Source organism: Odocoileus virginianus, chromosome 25, assembly GCF_023699985.2.
Source record: "Odocoileus virginianus isolate 20LAN1187 ecotype Illinois chromosome 25, Ovbor_1.2, whole genome shotgun sequence".
NCBI lineage: Eukaryota > Metazoa > Chordata > Mammalia > Artiodactyla > Cervidae > Odocoileus > Odocoileus virginianus.
The window spans coordinates 37,343,557-37,366,391 of record NC_069698.1 but is presented as its reverse complement, the minus strand read 5'-3'; positions in this window follow the sequence as shown (position 1 = coordinate 37,366,391).

Here is a 22,835-nt window from a genome sequence, read left to right as displayed (position 1 = left end):
AACTCCAGAAAGAATGGAGGGATGGAGCCAAAACAAAAACAATACACAGGTGTGGATGCAACTGATGATGGAAGCAAGATCCAATGCTGTAAAGAGCAATATTGCATAGGAACCTGGATTGTTAGGTCCATGAATCCAGGCAAATTGTAAATGGTCAAACAGGAAATGATGAGTGAACATCAACATTCTAGGAATCAGTGAATTAAGATGGATTGGAATGGGTGAATTTAACTCAGATGAATTTTCAGGTGAATTTAACTCATTATGTCTACTACTGTGGGCAAGAATCCTTTAGAAGAAATGGAGTAGCCATGATTGTCAACAAAAGAGTCCAAAATGCAGTACTTGGATGCAATCTCAAAAATGACAGAACGATCTCTGTTCATTTCCAAAGCAAACTATTCAATATCACGGTAATCCAAGTCTATGCCCCGACAAGTAATGCTGAATAAGCTGAAGTTGAACAGTTCTATGAAGACCTTCTAGAATAACATCCAAAAAAAGATGTCCTTTTCACTGTAGGGGACTGGAATGCAAAAGTAGGAAGTCAAGAAACACCTGGAGTAACAGGCAAATTTGTCCTTGGAGTACAGAATAAAGCAGGTCAAAGGCTAATAGAGTTTTGCCAAGAGAATGCACTGATCATAGCAAACACATTCTCCCAACAATACAAGAGAAGACTCTACACATGGACATCATCAGATGGTCAACACAGAAATCAGACTGATTATATTCTTTGCAGTCAAAGACAAGAGAAGTTCTATACAGTCAGTAAAAACAAGACCAGGAGCTGACTGTGGCTCAGATCATGAACTCCTTATGGCCAAGTTCAGACTTAAATTGAAGAAAATGGGGAAAACCAATAGACCATTCAGGTATGACCTAAATCAAATCCCTTATGACTATACAGTGGAAGTGAGAAACAGATTTAAGGGACTAGATCTGATAGACAGAGTGTCTGATGAACTATGGATGGAGGGTCATGACATTGTACAGGAGATAGTAATCAAGACCATCCCCAAGAAAAAGAAATGAAAAAAAGCAGAATGACTGTCTGAGGAGGCCTTACAAATAGCTGTGAAAAGAAGAGAAGTGAAAAGCAAAGGAGAAAAGGTAAGACATTCCCATCTGAATACAGAGTTCCAAAGAATAGCAAGGAGAGATAAGAAAGCCTTCCTCAGCTTTCAATGCAAAGAAATAGAGGAAAACAATAGAATGGGAAAGACGAGATCTCTTCAAGAAAATTAGAGATGCCAAGGGAACATTTCATGCAAAGATGGGCTCAATAAAGGACAGAAATAATAGGGACCTAACAGAAGCAGAAGATATTAAGAAGAGGTGGTAAGAATACACAGAACAACTGTACAAAAAAGATCTTCACAACCCAGATAATCACGATGGTGTGATCACTCACCTTGAGTCAGACATCCTGGAATGTGAAGTCAAGTGGGCCTTAGGAAGCATCACTACGAACAAAGCTAGTGGAGGTGATGGAATTCCAGTTGAGCTATTTCAAATCTGAAAGCTGATGCTGTGAAAGTGCTGCACTCAATATGCCAGCAAATTTGGAAAACTCAGCAGTGGCCACAGGACTGGAAAATGTCAGTTTTCATTTCAATCCCCAAGAAAAGCAAAGCCAAAGAATGCTCAAACTACTGCACAATTGCACTCATCTTACACACTAGTCAAGTAATCCTTAAAATTCTCAAAGCCAGGCTTCAGCAATACGTGAAGTGTAAACTTCCAGATATTCAATCTGGTTTTAGAAAAGGCAGAGGAACCAGAGATCAATTTCGCAACATCCAATGGATCATCGAAAAAGCAAGAGAATTCCATAAAACATCTATTTCTGCTTTATTGACTATGCCAAAGCCTTTGACTGTGTGGATCACAATAAACTGTGGAAAATTCTAAAAGAGAAGGGAATACCAGACCAGCTGACCTGCCTCTTGAGAAACCTGTATGCAGGTCAGGAAGCAACAGTTAGAACAGGACATAGAACAATAGACTGGTTCCAAATAGGAAAAGGAGTACTTCAAGGCTGTATATTGTCACCCTGCTTATTTAACTTATATACAGAGTACATCACGAGAAACACTGGGCTGGAGGAAGCACAAGTTGGAATCAAGATTGCCGGGAGAAATATCAATAACCTCAGATATGCAGATGACACCACTCTTATGGCAGAAAGTGAAGAAGAACTAAAGAGCCTCTTGATGAAAGTGAAAGAGGAGAGTGAAAAAGTTGGCTTAAGTCTCAGCATTCAGAAAACAGATCATGGTATCCGGTCCCATCTCTTCACGGCAAATAGATGGGGAAAGAGTGGCTGACTTTGTTTTTTATAGACTCCAAAATCACTGCAGATGGTGATTGCAGCCATGAAGTTAGAAGATGCTTACTCCTTGGAAGGAAAGTTATAACCAACCTAGACAGCATATTAAAAAGCAGAGACATTGTCAAAAAAAGGTCTGTCTAATCAGGACTATGGTTTTTCCAGTGGTCATGTGTAGATGTGAGAGTTGTACTACAAAGAAAGCTGAGCACCAAAGAATTGATGCTTTTGAACTGTGGTGTTGGAGAAGACTCTTGAGAGTCCCTTGGACTGCAAGGAGATCCAACCAGTCCATACTAAAGGAAGTCAGTCCTGAATATTCATTGGAAAGACTGATGCTGAAGCTAAAACTCCTATACTTTGGCCACCTGATGTGAAAAGCTGACTCATTTGAAAAGACTCTGAATCTGGGAAAGATTGAGGGCAGGAGAAGAGGCCAAGAGAGCATGAGATTGTTGGATGGCATCACCAAGTCAGTGGACATGGGTTTGGGTGGACTCCTGGTGTTTGGGATGGACAGAGAAGCCTGGCGTGCTGCGGTTCATGGGGTCGCAAAGATTCCAACACGACTGAGCAACTAAACTAACCAGTTCTTCCATTTGACACAAGATATTGCCAAGGAAACAAGTGATTCATGTAAGCTGTACAAAACTGATATATCTTTAAATCCCGATATTATTTATATTAACATTTGGGCACGTAGTTGGACACACAACTCAATAAAAAAAAAAAAAAGAAAGAAATCCATTTAAACAATGGGCAGAAGAAATGAATAGATGTTTCCAAAGAAGAAAAACAGATGGCTAAAAGGCACAAAAAGATGTTCAACATCACTAGTGATGCAGTTCAGTCTAGTCGCTCAGTCATGCCAGACTCTTTGGAACCCCATGCACTGTGTAGCATGTTAGCCTTTCCTATCCTTCACCATGTCCCGGAGCTTGCTCAAACCAGTGTCCATTGAGTTGGTGATGCCATCTAACCATCTCATCCTCTGCCATCCCCTTCTCCTCCTGGCCTCAATCTTTCCCAGCATCAGGGTCTTTCTAATGAGTCAGTTCTTTTGCATCAGGTGGCCAAAGTATTGGAGCTTCAGCTTCAGCATCAGTCCTTCCAATGAATATTCAGAACTGATTTCCTTTAGTATGGACTGGTTGGATCTCCTTGCAGTCCAAGGAACTCTCAAGAGTCTTCTCCAACACCATATTTCAGTAACACCAATTCTTTGGTGCTCAGCTTTTAATCTCGCGGCTGCAGTCAAAATTTGCCGTGATTTTGTAGCCCAAGAAAACAAAGTCTCTCATGTTTCCATTTTCCCCCCATCTATTTGCCATGAAGTGATGGGACTAAATGCCATGATTTTAGTTTTCTGATGTTGTGTTTTAAGCCAGCTTTTTCATGCTCCTTTTCACTATCACGAGGCTTCCCTCATAGCTTAGTTGGTAAAAATCCGCCTGCAATGCAGGAGACTCCGGTTCAATTCCTGGGTCAGGAAGATTCCCTGGAGAAGAGATAGGCTACCCACTCCAGTATTCTTTTGTTTCCCTTGTGGTTCAGCTTGTAAGGGAATACGCATGCAACATGGGGGACCTGGATTCGACCCCTGGGTTGGGTAGATCCCCTGCAGAAGAAAAAGGCTACCCACTCTAGTATTCTTGCCTGGAGAATTCCATGGACTGTATAGCAGGGTCCATGGTGTCACAAATAGTCGGAGGACAGAATGACCTTCACTTTCACTTTCATCAAGAGGTTCTTTAGTTCTTCACTTTCTGCCATTAGGGTGGTGTCATCTGCATATCTGAGGTTACTGAAATTCCTCCCTGCAATCCTGTGTCCAGCTTGTGCTTCATCCAGCCTGTCATTTCATATGATGTACTCTGTATATAAGTTAAATAAGCAGGGTGACAATATACAGCCTTGACGTACTCCTTTCCCAATTTGGAACCAGTCTGTTGTTCCATATCCAGTTCTAACTGTTGCTTCCTGACCTGCATACAGATTTCTCAGGAGGCAGGTAAGCTTTTCTGGTATTCTGACCTCTTTAAGAATTTTCCAGTTTTTGGCGAGTCACACAGTCAAAGGAGTCAATGAAGCAGAAGTAGATATTTTTTTCTGGAATCGTTTTCCTTTTTCTATGATCCAGGGGATTTTGGCAATTTAATCTCTGTTTACTCTGCCTTTTATAAATCCAGCTTGAACATCTGGAACTTCTTGGTTCAAGTACTACTGAAGCCTGATTTAGAGAATTTTGAGCATTACTTTGCTAGAGAGTGCTGCTGCTGCTGCTGCTAAGTCACTTCAGTCGTGTCCGACTCTGTGCGACCTTCTAGATGGCAGCCCACCAGGCTGCTCTGTCCCTGGGATTCTCCAGGCAAGAATACTGGAGTGGGTTGCCATTTCCTTCTGCATGCTAGAGGGTGAGATGAACGCAATTGTGTGGTAGCTTGAACGTTCTTTGTCATTACCTTTCTTTAGAATTGGAATGAAAACTGAATTTTTCCAGTCTTGTGGCCACTGCTGTGTTTTCCAAATTTGCTGGCATACTGAATGCAGCACTTTCACAGCATCATCGTTAGGATTTGAAATAACTCAATTGGAATTCCATCACCTCCAGTTGCTTTGTTCGTAGTGATGCTTTCTAAGGCTCATTGGACTTTGCACTTCAGGATGTCTGACTCTAGCTAAGTGATCACACCATTGTGGTTATCTGGATCATTAAGATCTTTTTTGTATCGTTCTGTGTATTCTTGTCATCTGTTGTTAAAGATGGCCAAGCGGCACATGGAAAGATGTTCAACATTGCTCAGTGTAGAGAAATGCAAATTTTATTATATTTTAAAATCAAAACTTATTTAACTCACTTTTCAATAGGTATTCTCTCAATCTGGAGATAAAGATGAGAAAGAGAAAGAGTGTGGCTTGGAGAGGCTCATAGTTTGAGGGAGGAAAGTTGTAACAAAACAAAGAAAAACAGAAACAGAGCTACAGATGTGGAAAACAAACTTATAGTTACCTGAGCGGGCAGGAACAGTGAAGGGGGAGGGATAAACTGGGAGGTTGGGATTGACATATACACACTGGTATATCTAAAACAGCTAATTAATAAAGACCTACTGTATAGCACAGGGAACTCTACTCAATACTCTGAAAATAATCTAAAAAAGAGTCAATACTTATATATATATGACTGACTCACTTTGCTGTATACCTGAAACTAAAGTAGCATTGTCAATTAACTATACTCCAATACAAATTTTAGCTCTGTGTGTGTGTATCTGTGTGTGTAAATAAATAAATATATGTGTGCGTATGTATATGTTTGTTTGTGTGATAGTTGCTCAGTCATGTCCAATTCTTTGCAACCCCATGGACTATAATCCACCAGGCTTCTCTGTCCTTGGAATTCTTCAGGCAAGAATACTGGAGTGAGTTGCCATTTTCTTCTCCAGGGGATCTTCCTAATTCAGTGATTGAACCCAGGTCTCCCTCACTGCAGCCAGATTTCTTTACCATCTGAGCCACCAGGGAAATCAATATATATATCCATATATATAGGATTATATATATATAATTTATATATAATATATATTAATTAATATATATTAATATATACATAATTAATATATGATAAAATATTATATATATATATATATATATATATATATATATATAAAGAGCCAAATCAAGGACATCTCAATGAATATAATACATTGAGAAAACAATGTTAGAACCAGATGATATGATCTCCCAACCATACAATCATATATGTCTCTTTGGATGAAGAGAAATATATTGATCAAATATCAGCAGCTCCTCTGTCAATTCACTGGCTGTGTGTCCACTTTTTCATAATTTTTATCTACCCTTGGATGAAGGGGCAGGGGGAAAGCTAAGTTATCTGAAAAAATTCTTATTAGACTGTTCTTACATTGAATTAGCATACTGGTTAGAGTTGATGCTCATGTTAGCATTAATTTCAGGGAAAGGAATTTAGTTTTATTTTGCACACATTTGCATGGTCAGGTTTATACTTGCAGTGTATGTTCTCCTGTAGTTTCTTTAAGGTCAATTCAAACAAGAACAGATTTACCTCCTATCTCTAGATCCATGTATAAAAAGTTTGACTAAAATTAAATGCATTAGGTATTGTAACTCAGATGCTATTACATTTTTGATAGCATCATAAAAAATGTAAACTGCCAAACTTAAGTTCTCATTTGGAATTCAAAGGCCAAAAGACTCAGCTTTTACATTAAAAAAAAAGTAATATAAATCCTCATATTGTCTTTAATATTGTGTAAAAAGAATATCCTCCTTCCACTCACCTTTCCCATGTGAGAATCCCTGCCCTTAAAATATAAACTCAGGCTCCTTTTTTTTTAAATATGAAATGGTGATTGCTAAGAATAGATTCTGACATATTCTCAGTAGTTCGCAGTTGGCTTACATTAGACTGGCATTCTGCCCCTCAAGTGCTTGTTACTAGGAAAGAAAGAGAAGGTTCTCTGGAGTTAGACTCCTTTTTTTTTTTTTTTCTTCACTGCACGAAACTTTACTTTGATGCCACCTTGGATTGTTGGATGTTGTCAATTGACTCTTGAGTCATTCCTGGTACAGATTCGTTATCAGTTAACAGAGGATACAGATAAGCATTTGAACTAAGAACTCTGAGAAAATGTGGTTAAAAGGAATATTCACTATCAAAGATTGGTTTAAAGTGGAGTGATGTGAATCTGGAGTTGTGCAGGAATGGGCAGGAGAGATTATTAATACTTGTTAGCAGCAATATCAAGGACCCTTAAGATTTTACAAAAATATATAATTTATCTGATTTCACCTTTCTTCCTTCCCTTTGGTGAAGATTTCCTCTTTGCCTTTTCTCTTGCATACATTTCTTTCTATTCTTTACCCTCTTTCTTCTGATTTCTCGGGCAAACCTTTGTGTTTCATATACTTTTCACTAACATATGCTTTTACTCTCCCTTATTTTGTTTTCCTTCTGTGGGTTCCTCCTGCTCCTAAGTGAGTTATACTCAAACAGAGCTGGAATGCAGAAGAGATGTATGTCAGTAAACAAACATGTGCATTCCTCTGATATAAATAAGGAATTATTTGGTCACTGAAATTGTACAATAGTAAACATGCAAATAGAAAAAACAATTGACTACATAATGTGACTATAATATACCTATATCTTATGAATAGAAGACCTGAGATAGGTTGGAAATTAGTATGATAAACAAAATGAGGAAGAGATGTGTTAAATGTTTCACTATTATATTTACAGTGTTAAGACTATTTACATAATAGAAAATCAATTGTGTTCAAGAACAGAATCAAAATTTGACTCAGAGCATAAAATAAAATGCATCCATTCTGAAAATAAAGTTAAGTGTCAATAAAAATATTTACCTCAATGCCTTTGTACATGATATGTTTCATTTAACTTTATTTAGAGGTAAGTATTGATATTATATTAATAATTCCCAAATGTTATTATCAGCCCTTTGGAAGGTGATGGGTAGTACCATAAAGAAATTATATAATAGGTTGAAATCCAAGAGGAATAGCAATTTATACATAGAAAGTGAAGAAACTTAGAGGTATTTTAAATTTCCTTTCAATCCTTGATATTGTCAGTTTAAGCAGAAACTATTCAGTTAGCTCTAAAACAAAACAAAAAAATTAGAAATGAAATCAACAAATATTTATTAATTATCTATTATTTTCAAGGCACTGTAATAGGGGTCATAAAACATTATAAAAGTTGAAACTATCATAAATAGATAAAAATAATTTAATTTAGAGTTGTCATTGTTAAGGTTATGAGTATTTGTAACAATTGTGAGGCAGAAGAGATGGGTTTTGATTTAAAGGCTAGAGAAATTACTGTGAATTGACTGATGGGATAGTTCAGAACCAACCAAGTTTGTCTTCTTGATTATTAATATTACCTTTATAAAAAGAAAATAAGGTTGTTCTTGTAGTTCATGGTGTCTCAGTTTAAGTAAACTTTATATTTACCAGTCATGTAATCTGATCTTCTACACATGGAGTGTATTATTGACAAAAGGAGAAGAAAATATTTCTATTGCCTTCACTTTTCACTCTGACATCCCAAAAGCAAAGTTAGATTTTAGGCGTTGTATATTTTTGAATGAAGTTTGAAAAACAAAACAAAACACACAAACCTAAAGGTGAATTGGATGATCCATTTCTCAAGTATTCTGTTCTCATTCATGAGAAAGAATTTTCCTAAACTCTCCTGTCTTCTTTCACCACTCACCACTCCTTAGTATGTCTTTTGGGGTAGGGTATGTTAACTGGAAAGGAACAGTCTTCTTCCAAATTTTTCAACCAGCTGAAGTTAGGGATACTCCCACTCTGCCATCCCTGCACACACATACACACACTCCAAAGTAATAGACAGTAGGAACATGGGTAAAAAATGTCTCTTCTACACTTTCAAACATTAATTTGCATGGGCTATTTCAAGAATAATAAGTATGCAAATAATTTTTTTTAATCTCAAATAAGCTAGATCTTTATCAGTTAAACAAAACAAAAGCAGATGATATTTCTACATCTGCTAATTCTTTATTGTATCTCAGTTGACCCTGAACTTGGTGGGAAAGATTAATTATACACATTCATATTATGATTCAAAATTATAATAAAATTTTAATTCATAGATTCAATTTCTCACAACTCTCACTGCATTGCCAAAAAACTTTAGAACCATCCTTTTTAATTATTTTTTATTTAGAAATCAAATATACATACACAAAATTCAAATGTAAGTGCTTTGTATCATAAAGCATATGGTTATTTTCTGATTTTTATAAGAAGTCAGTTCAGTTCCCACTTCAAAGGCTAAAATAGTTATTATATAGAAAATAACTTTATTCATTCAACTAATAAAGTTTACCTGAGACTAAATATCATCAGAAAAAATAAATGCATGCACTTAAAATCTGCTAAAAAGTAGTAGAGAAATGGAGACAGAAGGGATGAATTGAGAAATGTATTTCAAGGATCAACTGAAATGAGACTAATACTGGGAAAGTGAATGGGAGATAAAATTCACTTATCTTTTCCATCGACAAGAGAAAACTCTCTACTTTTCATTAAAAAAAAAGATTTTCTGAGATATGTTGGGATCTGGGTGACAAGGACAAATATTTTCCTTAAAATAAATCTTAAAATGGTTGTTTGCTCATATGTACATTATGAGGGATGTACGTTATAATGTACATTGTACATTATAATAGATAATATTTTAAGTGATATAGCATCAGAAAATACTAATATGGTATTTGCAAAATATATTTATTTGGCTGCAATGGGTCTCACTTGGATCCTTGATTTTCATTGAGGCACTCAGGATCTTTCAGTTGTGGCATATGCATTCTTAGTTGTGGCATATGCATTCTTAGTTATGGCATGTGGGATCTAGTTCCCCAACCAGGCATGGCCCCAACCAGTCTCTCTGTCTTGGGAGCAGGGAGTCCTAGCCACTGGACCAGCAGAGAAGTCCCTAATATGATATTTTGAATTTATAAAATAGATTACATTGCGGGAGTGTCATTATCCTTTTGCGTGCTGCTGAAGCCTGTTCCTCTATCTCTTCCTCTATATTTTCATTTAAAAATGGGGATGATAATTCCTAAGTTATCAGATACATTTTGAAAATCAAATTAGAAATTATACAAACACAGTGTTTAGCAGATAGCTAACTCACAATAAGTGGTAGCTTATTACAGTTATCTTAAATAGTATCACAAGCATGGATGTATCATTTCAGTTATAAAAGTACATATAAGATGTTTACCTATAGAGAAAATTCCAATAGGATTCTTCTTACTAACTCCATATGGCAAATGTCCTTAATCACAAGAATTGAGAGCCTTTGAGATTTTATTCTCCTTTGTAGATTGTATGTGGTACCATTTGCATATCAATCTTTATCACCTTTGCTTTAAATACAACTGTGGAACACGTTTCTATTAAGTTTTCCTGGCACTCATTCCCTTTTCTGTACACAATCATTTTTCACAAAACTATGGAAATGAAAATGTACTGAAAGTGATATGGCTAAGTTTTTAACATGTTTATGATACCAAATTAGTAACATAAATCACAGTAAATAATATAGTATTATTCTGTTTTCTTTCTTCTGAAGAAGTTTGTGATAGCCTACAGAAACCTTACCATGAAGATAGCATTCAAAGTATTACATTTTAATTTTTATTTGAGTTGATGGAAAAGACAGTAGGCCCATGAACATGGCAATAAATCTAACAGCATTTAACTTTTTTTTTCACAAACTTAAATATATAAAATTGTGAACTATCAAATTACTTTGCACACATCAGTAGTCTCTAATGAACTTAGTGGTTATTCATAAAAGTAGACAGAATTAGGTTAGAGAAAGGAGGGCTTATGATCCCACATGTATTTTAGAGAAACATATATTTTTCATATTACTATTTAATGTAATGAAATGGTGTAGCTAAAACAAAGTAATATAATAAAAAAATTCTAAGCTATTTAACACTATTGAAATTAAACTTTAAATTATTTGCTGCCTCACTCATTATATATTTCTGCATTTGTTTCAAAATCAATTGCACCAGTATTTAGATAAGTTTGAAGCAGGTATCATTCTTATTCCTACACATACATTGAAAAATTGATGTGGAATACATTTCCTTTCCCAAAGACACACAGCAAGTTAATGAAATTAAAAGTAAATGAAGAAATAGCTCTAGAGGTATCCCTTTGCTCATACTGAATCATTTCATAGTATTAATCACTTGTTAATATAACAGTGAATTGAAGAAATTAATATCTTTTTGTTGTTGTTGTTCAGGACTCAGCACAGGAAAGACTTATTGAAAACAAATAAAATTATAGTTAGGCATTATATTATTAACTTTAATGTTGAAATTACATTATACACACAAAAGAATAAGATTTACTTAAATGACATTTTGTATATCAAACATATCATATGCAATGAAATTAAGTAAAAAAGTAAAGATCATTTAACAGAATATTTGACACATTAATAATTATGCTTTATTTATATCTTTTTTAATTAGTGTTTTTGCTTTTTCCAGTATATACCAGGATTAGAATTGCTAGGTCATATGGTAGTTCTATCTTTAGGTTTTTGAGCAACCTCTATAGTGTTTTCCATAGTGATTGCACCAACTCACTTTCCCACAACCTGTGTACAAGGGTTCTCTTTTTTTCCTACAACTTCATCAACATTTGCTATTTGTGGTCTTTTTGATAATAGCCATTCTGACAGGTGCTAGATGATATCTCACTGTGGTTTGATTTACATTCCCCTGATGATTGGTGATGTTGAGCATCCTTTCACATATGTTGGCTACCTGAATTTCCTTTTTGGAAAGATCTGCCTATTTTTAAATCAGTTTATTTTTTGATATTATACTGTATGAGCTGTTTATATACTTTGGATAGAAATCCCTTATTGGTCACATCATTTGCAAATATTTTCTCCTATTCAGTAGGATATCTTTTTATGTTATAGATGGTTTCCTTTGCTGTGCAAAACATTTTAAGTTTAATTAGGTCTCATTTATTTATTTTGGCTTTTATTTCCTTTGCTTTAAGAGACAGATCTGAAAAATTACTGTAATAATTTATGTCAAAGAGGGTTCTGCCTATTTTGCCTATTCCTCTGGTTTTATGGTTTCTGGTCTTAAGATACATGCATCCTAATGTTCACAGCAGTATTATTTACAGTTGCCAAGGTATGGAAGCAAGCTAAGTGTCCACACATCAAGCTAATGTCCACACAAATTAATGAATAAAGACAAAATGATGTATGTGTATATATACACATACATACAGATACATATGATGAAATACTATTCAGCCATAAAAAGAGAGAAATTTGTAATTTCTAACAACATGGATAGACTTGAAGGGTTAAGTTAAATGTCAACAGAGCAAGACGAATGCTGTATGATATCACTTGTATGTGGAATCTAAAAAAAACAACAAACTAGTGAATCAAATGAAAAAGAAACAGATGCACAGATACAGAGAACAGACTAGTAGTTAACCAGTGGGGAGAGAGAAGGAAGGAGAAATAATATAGGGGTAGGGGTTTAAGAGGTGTAAAGTATTATGTATAAAATAAGCTACAAGGATGTAGTGTCTAATACAGGGAGTAGAGCTAATATTTTATAATAACTATAAATGGAGTGTACATTTTAAAAATTGTGAATCACTATATTGGACACAATAATGCAACCTATATAATACTGTGCATCAACTATACTTCAGTAAAAATAATAATCATACATAATATTAAGAAAACATTGCTTTAAAACTATCTTGCTTTTATTTCTATGAATTCTACGGCCTCTACCTTTCAAAATTGCTGGTCACCTATAACTTCCCCCCAGTGTTGGCATTCTGTGGTCACTGTGTAAAACAGTCATTCCCTCCTTGTTACTCTTGTCTGCCTTGGTACTTAGGGCCTGTGCTACCTTGAATCCCCTTGTCCTTCTCCTGTTTCTCTTTCTCCAACTCTATTTCACTTTAGAGGATTATTTTTGGGAACTCTCTGAAAATGTGGGTGATTCAACATTAGGTTTTTGACCATCTGTTCTTTCATTTTTGTACCATCCTTGAGAGCTTATCTTTCACACAGCATAAGAAATCAATTCTCTAGGGATGATACTAATCTTGGTCTCACATTCAAGTTTCTCACTAAATTCTAGGGCTAACTTTTCACTGTTTCATGACCTCTTTCATTTGGAAGTCTTATTGTCATCCTGTAATCAAGGTTCCTAAAACTAAAGTGGAATCCTGTCTTGATACCTCTTCCTCTGTTATCTATGTTATCAATTTCCAGTTTAACATTTTTCAAGACCACATTTTTAACTTCATGGCTACTCCATCATTTTATTCTGAGTCTGTCAAATTCAGCATCATAATTGTTTTTCTAATTTTATATTAATCTCTTTTAAAATTTGTAGTTAAACCACATTTCACGAAACACAAAATATTACATAACTTTGTCTCTGTCCTCACTCTGGTTACTAATTTTAAGTTATAAGCCATTAAGGAGTTCTTAGTTGGCTTTAAAATATGTGCTAGTCCATTAATTTTAAGCTCTAGGCCTACCATGCTTATCAACATCCTCTGTTAAATAATAACTTAAAAGTATATGATCATCATAGCATTTTTACAGGGCACCATTTTATGTAAAGTTTACCTTCACTTCTTTAAAATTTTAAATAAAATTTTATTTTATAAAAATTCTATTGACATGCTATATTTTATTTATTTTAATTACTATTTTAAAAATTTTGAATGCCTAAAGTTAAATTTTTTTATATCCTTAGAATACAAGCTCGAATAGAGTAGAAATCACGGTCTGTTTTATTCACTTATATTCCCTAAAGCCTAATTACACCTGTGTGTGTGCTAAGTCGCTATGTCATTTCCAACTCTTTGTGACCCTATGGACTGTGGCCTGCCGGGTTCCTCTTGCCGGATTTCCTAGGCAAGAATACTGCAATGGGTTGCCATTTCCTCCACCAGGGTATCTTCCTGACCCAGGGATTAATGCTGTGTCTCCTGTCATCCTGCCTTGTCAGGGAGATTCTTTACCACGGAGCCACTTGGGAAGCCTCAAATATGCCTAGAACATAGTAGGTGACAAGAAATGTGAAGGGACTGAGATTTTATTCTCCTTTCAAGCTAACAAAAGACCTCTGAATCAAAGATGAGGTTGTATGTTTGTTTATTTTTTACTCTTAACAAAACAGATAGCATGAAATCTATGTTTGCTCTGGTTCCCTATGTCTCCCAGGTCTCACTGCAGTAATTGAGAGGTAACTAGCTGTATATAACATGAGCACTGTTTCAGCTCACACCCAAAGAACTCCAATTTTGGAAAATGCCTATCTTTGCCAGTGATGCAGTCAAACCTGTCCAACCTTTGCCCCAGAGAGACATTAACTTTATTGCTGTGGCCAGCAGACAGATCTCTCTGCTCTAGAGAAAGACACTATCTCTATCTTTCAGGGTGGTTCACTCTACAGACTGCCTTTAAAAATATATCTGGGACAAAAGCTATCAGGGCCTTTGCATGCAAGTTCAAAACAAAAAGGACCCACAGAAAATTGTCTCCCAAAAGATGGCGCTCTAAAAATATTTTTTAAACTGAATAACAGAAACTCTGATATTAAGTGGTCACTTTTTCCTTGTTTTCCTGTCTTAAATTATCACTGCTTCCTGTATTTTTTATTTCATTTTCATCAGTCTCTTCTTTTTCTAATACTGAATATTCTCTTCATTTTTTAAGACTAAGTTCAAATCTAACCAGACATAGCCTATTTTCTTTCTCCTCTGAATTTAATTCTGACTAATACATGCATGCAATACACAGTTCAAACTATTCCACCTCTACACACACACACACACACACACACACACACACACACACACATACTGTAATTAGGGAAAATTAAAGGGAAAGCAATGCATTATGCTTCAAAATAAATCATTTTCTTAAAATTAAATTTCATCTTGCATAATGCCCTGTTAATACCAAATACTTCTTTAAATTTTACTTCAGTAAAATTAATTTAATTTAATTTAGTAAAAAAAAAAATCACTTCTATATTCAAATGAATTTCATCCTATTCATAAGTAAATATCTGCTATACTACATTAACTAAAGTGGAAAGAGAACTCCAGAGAAAAAGTATATGCGTGCTCAGTCACTTCAGTTATGTCCAGCTCTGTACAACCTTATGGACTGGAGCCCATCAGGCTCCTCTGTCCATGGGGATTCTCCCAGGAAGAATATTGGAGTGGGTTGCTATGTCTTCCTCCAGGGGATCTTCCTGACCCAGGGATCAAAACTGCATCTCCTGCATTGCAGATGGATTATTTACCCACTGAGACACATGGGAAGCCCCAACAACAAGCATGAGTCTTAATAAATAAATCAGTTGATATTATTTATATATTCAGATAGGAGAGTCTGTCACAGATAAGTCATGATACTCCTCCAACTAGAAAAATGTCAAAGGATGAGGCTCACCATAAGCATGGATACAGATCATCCTTTTAACTCGAAGGATGCTGTCCCAGGGGCTTGAAATCTAGCTAAAGAATACAATCTAAGAAAAATAAAATAATCATATTTCAGTAAAATGAAGGAGCAGAAGAATCCTAAATGAGGTTACAGAAATTACCAGTGAAAGAATTCAGAAAAGGGAGACACACATGTGGGGAGAACAGACTAGGAGTTAATGTTATTACCACATTCACTGAAAAAAAAAGGAAGGGAGATGCTAAACTAATTTGAATCTTCTTCTGTTGATGATGCATTACTCTTTGGAGTCTATAAATAAGAGGTTTTCTTGGTGAAATGTCACTTTTTAATCCTCTAGTCTAAGAAAAATAATATGAAATCCAGATCATTTTTATGACACTCAATTATTAAAGGAAAAAAAAATATCTTAAGTACCATGGGGTATTAAATACTTGTTCTAATCTTCCTTCAGGTGAAGAAGGAAGTATTGATATCTCTGTGATTAATCTTTTGAAATATATTTTTCCATGTTTTATTAAAAATTAGTTTGGGGTGGTATTATATGCTACTTGCTTAATCTCTATTAACATTCTCCCTTATTTGATTAATTATTAAATGAGTTTCACATAATTAATGCTATCTTTGTTAGAGTTTAATGATATTACATATTTTTTTCATATTATGGCCTAAACTATTGTGTACTCTTAAAAGTAGAAAATGAATAAGACTAAGTATTTTCATGTATTTAAGACTAAATATTTCCACTTATTTCCAGGTCAGGAAGCAACAGTTAGAACTGAACATGGAACAACAGACTGGTTCCAAATAGGAAAAGGAGTACGTCAAGGCTGTATATTGTCACCCTGCTTATTTAACTTATTTGCAGAGTACATCATGAGAAACGCTGGGCTGGAGGAAGCACAAGCTGGAATCAAGATTGCCAGGAGAAATATCAATAACCTCAGATATGCAGATGACACCACCCTTATGGCAGAAAGTGAAGAAGAACTAAAGAGCCTCTTGACGAAAGTGAAAGAGGATGGTGAAAATGTTGGCTTAAAGCTCAACATTAAGAAAACTAAGATCATGGCATTCGGTCCCATCACTTCATGGGAAATAGATGGGGAAACAGTGGAAACAGTGGTTGACTTTATTTTTCAGGGCTCCAAAATCACTGCAGATGGTGACTGCAGCCATGAAATTAAAAGATGCTTACTCCTTGGAAGGAAAGTTATGACCAAGCTAGACAGCATATTAAAAAACAGAGAAATTACTTTGTCAACAAAGGTCCATCTAGCCAAGGCTATGGTTTTTCCAGTGGTCATATATGGATGTGAGAGCTAGACTAAAGAAAGCTGAGCGCAGAAGAATTGATGCTTTTGAATTGTGGTGTTGGAGAAGACTCCCGAGGGTCCCTCGGACTGCAAGGAGATCCAACCAGTCCATCCTAAAGATCAGTCCTGGGTGTTCATTGAAAGGACTGATGTTAAAGCTGAAACTCCAATACTTTGGCCACCTGATGCAGACAGCTAACTCATTTGATTAGTCAGCTGGAAAGGATTGAGGGCAGGAGGAGAAGGGGATGACAGAAGATGAGATGATTGGATGGCATCACCGACTCAATGGATATGGGTTTGGGTGGTCTCTGGGAGTTGGTGATGGATAGGGAGGCCTGGCACACTGGAGTTCTTGGGGTCCAAAGAGTCGGACATGACTGAACTGAACTAAGCTGAAATATTTCCATTACAATAATATAAAAATATTAAAGACTTGTACCTGAAGAAAATTATCACTTTGTCAGTGTCAATAAATACATAGATAAGAAAATACAATTAATAATTTACTTTCGCACATGTCATCTCTAAAATTACATATCCATCCAAATCACTAAGTCTTATCTGACTCTTGGGCCTCCATGGACTGTAGCCTGTCAGGCTCTTCTGTCCATGGGTATCTCTAGTGAAAATTCTGGAGTGGGCTGCCATTTCCCTCTCCAGGGGATTTTCTCAACCCAGGGATTAAACCCAGGTTTCCTGCATTTCAGGCAGATTCTTTACCCACTGAACTATGAGGAATCCCGGGAGTGATGGACAGGCATCAACAGAAATTTTGCTCTTAGACTCTGTGATTTCAATATCTTCAGACCATAAAATTTTTGCATCCTGTTTTATGTCCTTGGATGTGTTTCAGTGTCTCCTAGTTTAAAGTCTATGGGAACTTGAATAGAATGTGTATCCTACTATTACCTGAAAGCTGTATAAATTTTGTGTTGAATTGGTGCTTTTCAGATGTACTATATCCTTCTACTTTTTTGTATATTCATTCTATTAATTTTTGAGAGTTTGATATTGAAACTCCAACTAAAAATCTTAATTTATCTACTTTAATAACTGCAATATGTAGTGGAACTATATGTAACTTTATTCTATATTTTCCAAGTCTTCTTAAACTTGTTCTCATATTTTCATAATTTAAAAAATAACAAAGAAAGAAATATTTTGTTCTTAATCTTAAAATTCTTCTTGCCACTGTGATCTATTGATATGTAGTAGTCACACTAGATATGTCTTTAATCTTACTTTAGTAGATAAATTTGTCACTATATCTAATGCACATCATCACATATTCAGTAAATAATATGCTAACATATTTTCACTGGAATATCATAGGAAAACTATATAGGCATGTAATTATTTCTAATAAATAAATTAACCAATAACTTTTGTAGATTAATGAAGGGCAGTCTGTCTCAAATGAGTGTCTGTATTCTCCTCCATCTAAGAAGGAAGTCAAGAGGAGGGGCCCACCATGAGGATAGTGAACTGAGAGACTGGCCTCCTAATTTAGAGGGTGCTTCTTTATTGACGGTTATGGAAAAAGAATGTTCCACAGTAACCAGAATGGTCTGTTCTGTCTCTTTTCTATATTAATGAAGAATAAAGAATGTTGTTTTTTTTTTTAGCTCTTGGACATAATTAGGTCAGGAAAATTCATCTGTGAATGAAACTGTGAGTATATAAGTTTGTGTTTATCATTTCAGAAATTACATTTGATTCATTAGAATCAAACCATCAGAATAATATTTTGCAGATAAATTTTTATCCATTATTTGAAACTAAAAAAATTCCATTCAATCTTTCTTTTTTCTTTCTTTCTTTTTTTTTTTTTTTTTAGCTTTACAAACAGCTTTTGCTCCAGTTTTCATGGTATTTTCACTTCTGTTTGCATTCTGGCACACCAAATACTGAATGTAATTGGTAACTCACAATCTTAAGAAAGAAACAACTATAGCCTGACCAAATTCCTTAAGGAACGAAGCATTAAGTGAACCTTGATTCACATTTGTACCCCCGTTTTTTTTATCCTTGTTGATGAAATGACTTCTGAATTTTGTATTATTTAATATCTGCTTAATATTACCAATTTGTCTCATAGGTAAACACTCCCAGTAATATATTGCTTAATTTTGTATTCTATGACCATACCTAAATCAATATTCATTTTAAAGATGATAGCTGTATGTATTATTTTTAGTTCCTGTGTGTGTGTGTCTGTTGTTGTTGTTCTATTAGGAACAGTACTTAAGATACATGGCTTCTGGTGTACAAGGCTGTATCCTGGAAGCACTACTGCTGAATAATAAGGAACATATGCACAAGCTCAAGTTTCTAAACAAATGCCAAATTGATTTTCTAAATGGGAGTACCAATTTATCCTCAGCAGTGTGTGCATACTTCCTTACCTTATTAACAGTTAAGATTGTGATACTATTTTTTTTTTTCCAATCTGGCAGTTGAAATTATTCTCTGAGCTTTATTTATGAATTTTATTTGATTTCCTCAAGAATATGAAAGTTATTTTCAGTATACATCAGAAATTCATACAAAGCAGACTTTTTGGCCCCTTCCTTCTCTGTTCTCTGGGTCTGTTTGCTCATCTCTGTGCACACCGTGTCTTGGTTACCATGGCTGTACATGCATCGATATCTTGTACAGAAGTCTCCTACTCACTCCTTTTCAGAAACATCTTTCAAAACTTTTATTTGTTTCATCTCCTTGCATAATTAATCCAAAAGTTACTATGAATTAATATTTGGTAAAACAGATGGAAGCCTGAAATTTAAGTCAATAAAGGAAATCTTTAAAACATATTTTTATATAACTTAATTCGTAGATATTGATGTACATCTGCTTTCCTTACAATACGAAAACAATAGTAAAATATTCTAATAATATTAACTATTCCTGAAAAAATGAATCTTAATTTTAACATAATTTCTCATTCAATTTGAAAATCCTTTTTATTTTTTTACCAGAGAAATATTTCAATTAAATACTAATCATTTTCTGGTGGGCATTGGGTACTTAGGCAGGCATCAATGATGGGAATAAAGGTTAAAGACTAGAAAAACTATGATCATTAAAGTAAACTCATGAAATTTACATTGTAATCAAGTTCAGTTCAGTTCAGTTCAGTTGCTCAGTCGTGTCTGACTCTCTGTGACCCCATGAACCTCAGCACACCAGGCCTCCCTGTCCATCACCAGCTCCCAGAGTCCACCCAAACCCATGTCCATTAAATCGGTGATGCCATCCAACTGTCTTGTCATCTGTCATCCCCTTCTCCTCCTGCCCTCAATCTTTCCCAGCATCAGGGTCTTTTCAAGTGAGTCAGCTCTTCGCATCAGGTGGCCAGTGTATTGGAGCTTCAGCTTCAGCATCAGTCCTTCCAATGAACACCCAGGACTGATCTCCTTTGGGATGGACTGCTTGGATCCCTTTGCAGTCCAAGGGACCCTCAAGAGCCTTCTCCAACACCATAGTTCAAAAGCGCCAATTCTTCGGTGCTCAGCTTTCTTCACAGTCCAACTCTCACATCCATACATGACCACTGGAAAAACCATAGCCTTGACTAGACGGACCCTTGTTGGCAAACTAATGTCTCTGCTTTTCAATATGCTGCTTAGGTTGGTCATAACTTTCCTTCCAAGGAGTAAGCGTCTTTTAATTTCATGGCTGCAATCACCATCTACAGTGATTTTGGAGCCCCCCAAAATAAAGTCAGCCACTGTTTCCACTGTTCCCCCATCTATTTCCCATGAAGTGATGGGACCAAATGCCATGATTTTAGTTTTCTGAATGTTGAGCTTTAAGCCAACATTGTCACTCTCCTCTTTCACTTTCATCAAGAGGCTCTTTAGTTCTTCTTCACTTTCTGCCATAAGGGTGGTGTCGTCTGTATATCTGAGGTTATTGATATTTCTCCCGGAAGTCTTGATTGCAGCTTGTGCTTCTTCCAGCCCAGGGTTTCTCATGATGTACTCTGCATATAAGTTAAACAAACAGGGTGACAATATACAGCCTTGACACACTCCTTTTCCTATTTGGAGCCAGTCTCTGGTTCCATGTCCAGGGCTGTAGACTGCTAGAGACTTTTATGATTTGTAATCTAGGTTGAAATCCTATGAAATCAACCTATTTTGAGTTTACTCACAGAAAGTCAATGGCTATAATGCAGCAATACTTCACATTGTTTCATTGTTTATCTTTACTTTAATAAAAAGAAAGTGCCTGCTTCTTAAATATTTTGAATAGAACAAGGTAGAAAAGGTATCATTCTGTATATATTATCTCATATTATAGAAATAATGGCTTAACACAACTTTTGAGATTTGAAAATACAAGTAAAGTGAAAAAAAGGAAACAAAACGGTTCTCTGTTTCCAATTTAAAGTAAATATAAGATACCAATTCAGATTGTTCCTCCAGTTCATCATTAATACTCTACAGTATGTAAAAACCTTGAATATATAAATTAATATAACTTTGCATGGTCCCAAACTAAACACAGATATTTATAAAAGATGACTGTTCTTAATAATATAACTCAAGATAGCTTTGGAGATGTCAACTACTGTATTTTTTAGGCTAATTTAGATTTATATATAATTCTTAAGAATGTGTAAGGACTGAAAGAAGAACTCAGTAATTACTTTCTCTAATTATCTATTTTAATTATATTCCAGCTATATGCGAAAAGGAAGCAATCTAACAGATGTATAATTAAGAAAACTAAAATGAAGGCTTCCTCTATATGGACGCTTTTCTTAAAAGTGGTTGGATAGACACTGTCAAAGATTATTAATTCTTTGTTCCAAAAATTAGATGTAAAATGTTAATAAGCAAAAATCTCATTTTAAAAATAGATTATTTAATGGAAATACAGTGTGGCACAATTCTGCCATTTTCTCAGTTATTAAACATTATTTCTCAGGAATGCACAAAATATCAGCCTAGTTCTGCCACATATGTGTAATATTTTCAATAAGTGTATCTTATTTAATTGGTTTCCAAAGGAAATCCATAATTGTACACTTTCCCATCAAACTGATACATTGTATTGTAATTATTATTGAACATTTCTAAATGAAAAAATAGTTTAAAATGTATGAATAATTTGCTGATAAATTGTTAGGCAAAGTCATAAGAATTTTCAATAAATGTTAAAAGGATAGTTTTGTAATATATACTGCTGTATAGATTTAGCATAGCAATAATTACATAAAATTATAACATTCATAGATAAAGAGAATTTATAGTGTTTCTCTGTCTCTAAAAATGTTCTAGCAGAACCTGGCTAATCTTGGTAAAAGGGACATGTGCATCATCATTATATTAAAGACTTCGAATATTCCTTTAAAAATATATGACAAGGGAACTAAGATGGCAGAGGAATAGGATGGGGAGATCATTTTCTCCCCCACAAATTCATCGAAAGACCATTTGAACGCTGAGCAAACTCCACAAAACAACTTCTGGTCACTAGCAGAGAACATCAGACACCCAGAAAAGCAGCCCATTGTGTTCGAAAGGAGGTAGGACAAAATATAAAAGATAAAAAGAGAGACAATAGAGTTAGGGACAGAGATCTGTCCTGGGAAGGGAGTCTTAATAGAAGAAGCTTCCAACCACCAGGAAACCCTCTCATTGGCGGGTCTGGGGGAAGTTTTCGAATCTCGGAGGGCAACCTAACTGGGAGGAAAAATAAATAAAAGCCACAGATTACGTGCCTAAAAGCAACTCCCAGCAGAAAAGTACCCCAGATGCCCGCATCCGCCACCAGCACTGCTCAGGGTAAGGACCGGGCCCAAAGGCCCTGAGGGCAATCAGAGGGAGCACACAACTCAGGGCCTGCTCCCTGTAGAGCAGCCGGGAGCCTGAGCAGTGTAGACGGGGAAAGCACACACCTTGAGCGGGGCAAACCCAGTGTGGCCAGAACACTGTGAGTGCTCCCCACACACACCAGCCAATGATATCTGCCTGCAGCGCCCCTCCATCCCCACAGCACGACTGAACCACCGAACCTGAACAAGAGACCACCTCTGTGCGCTTGTGTCAGGGCGGAAATTAGACAC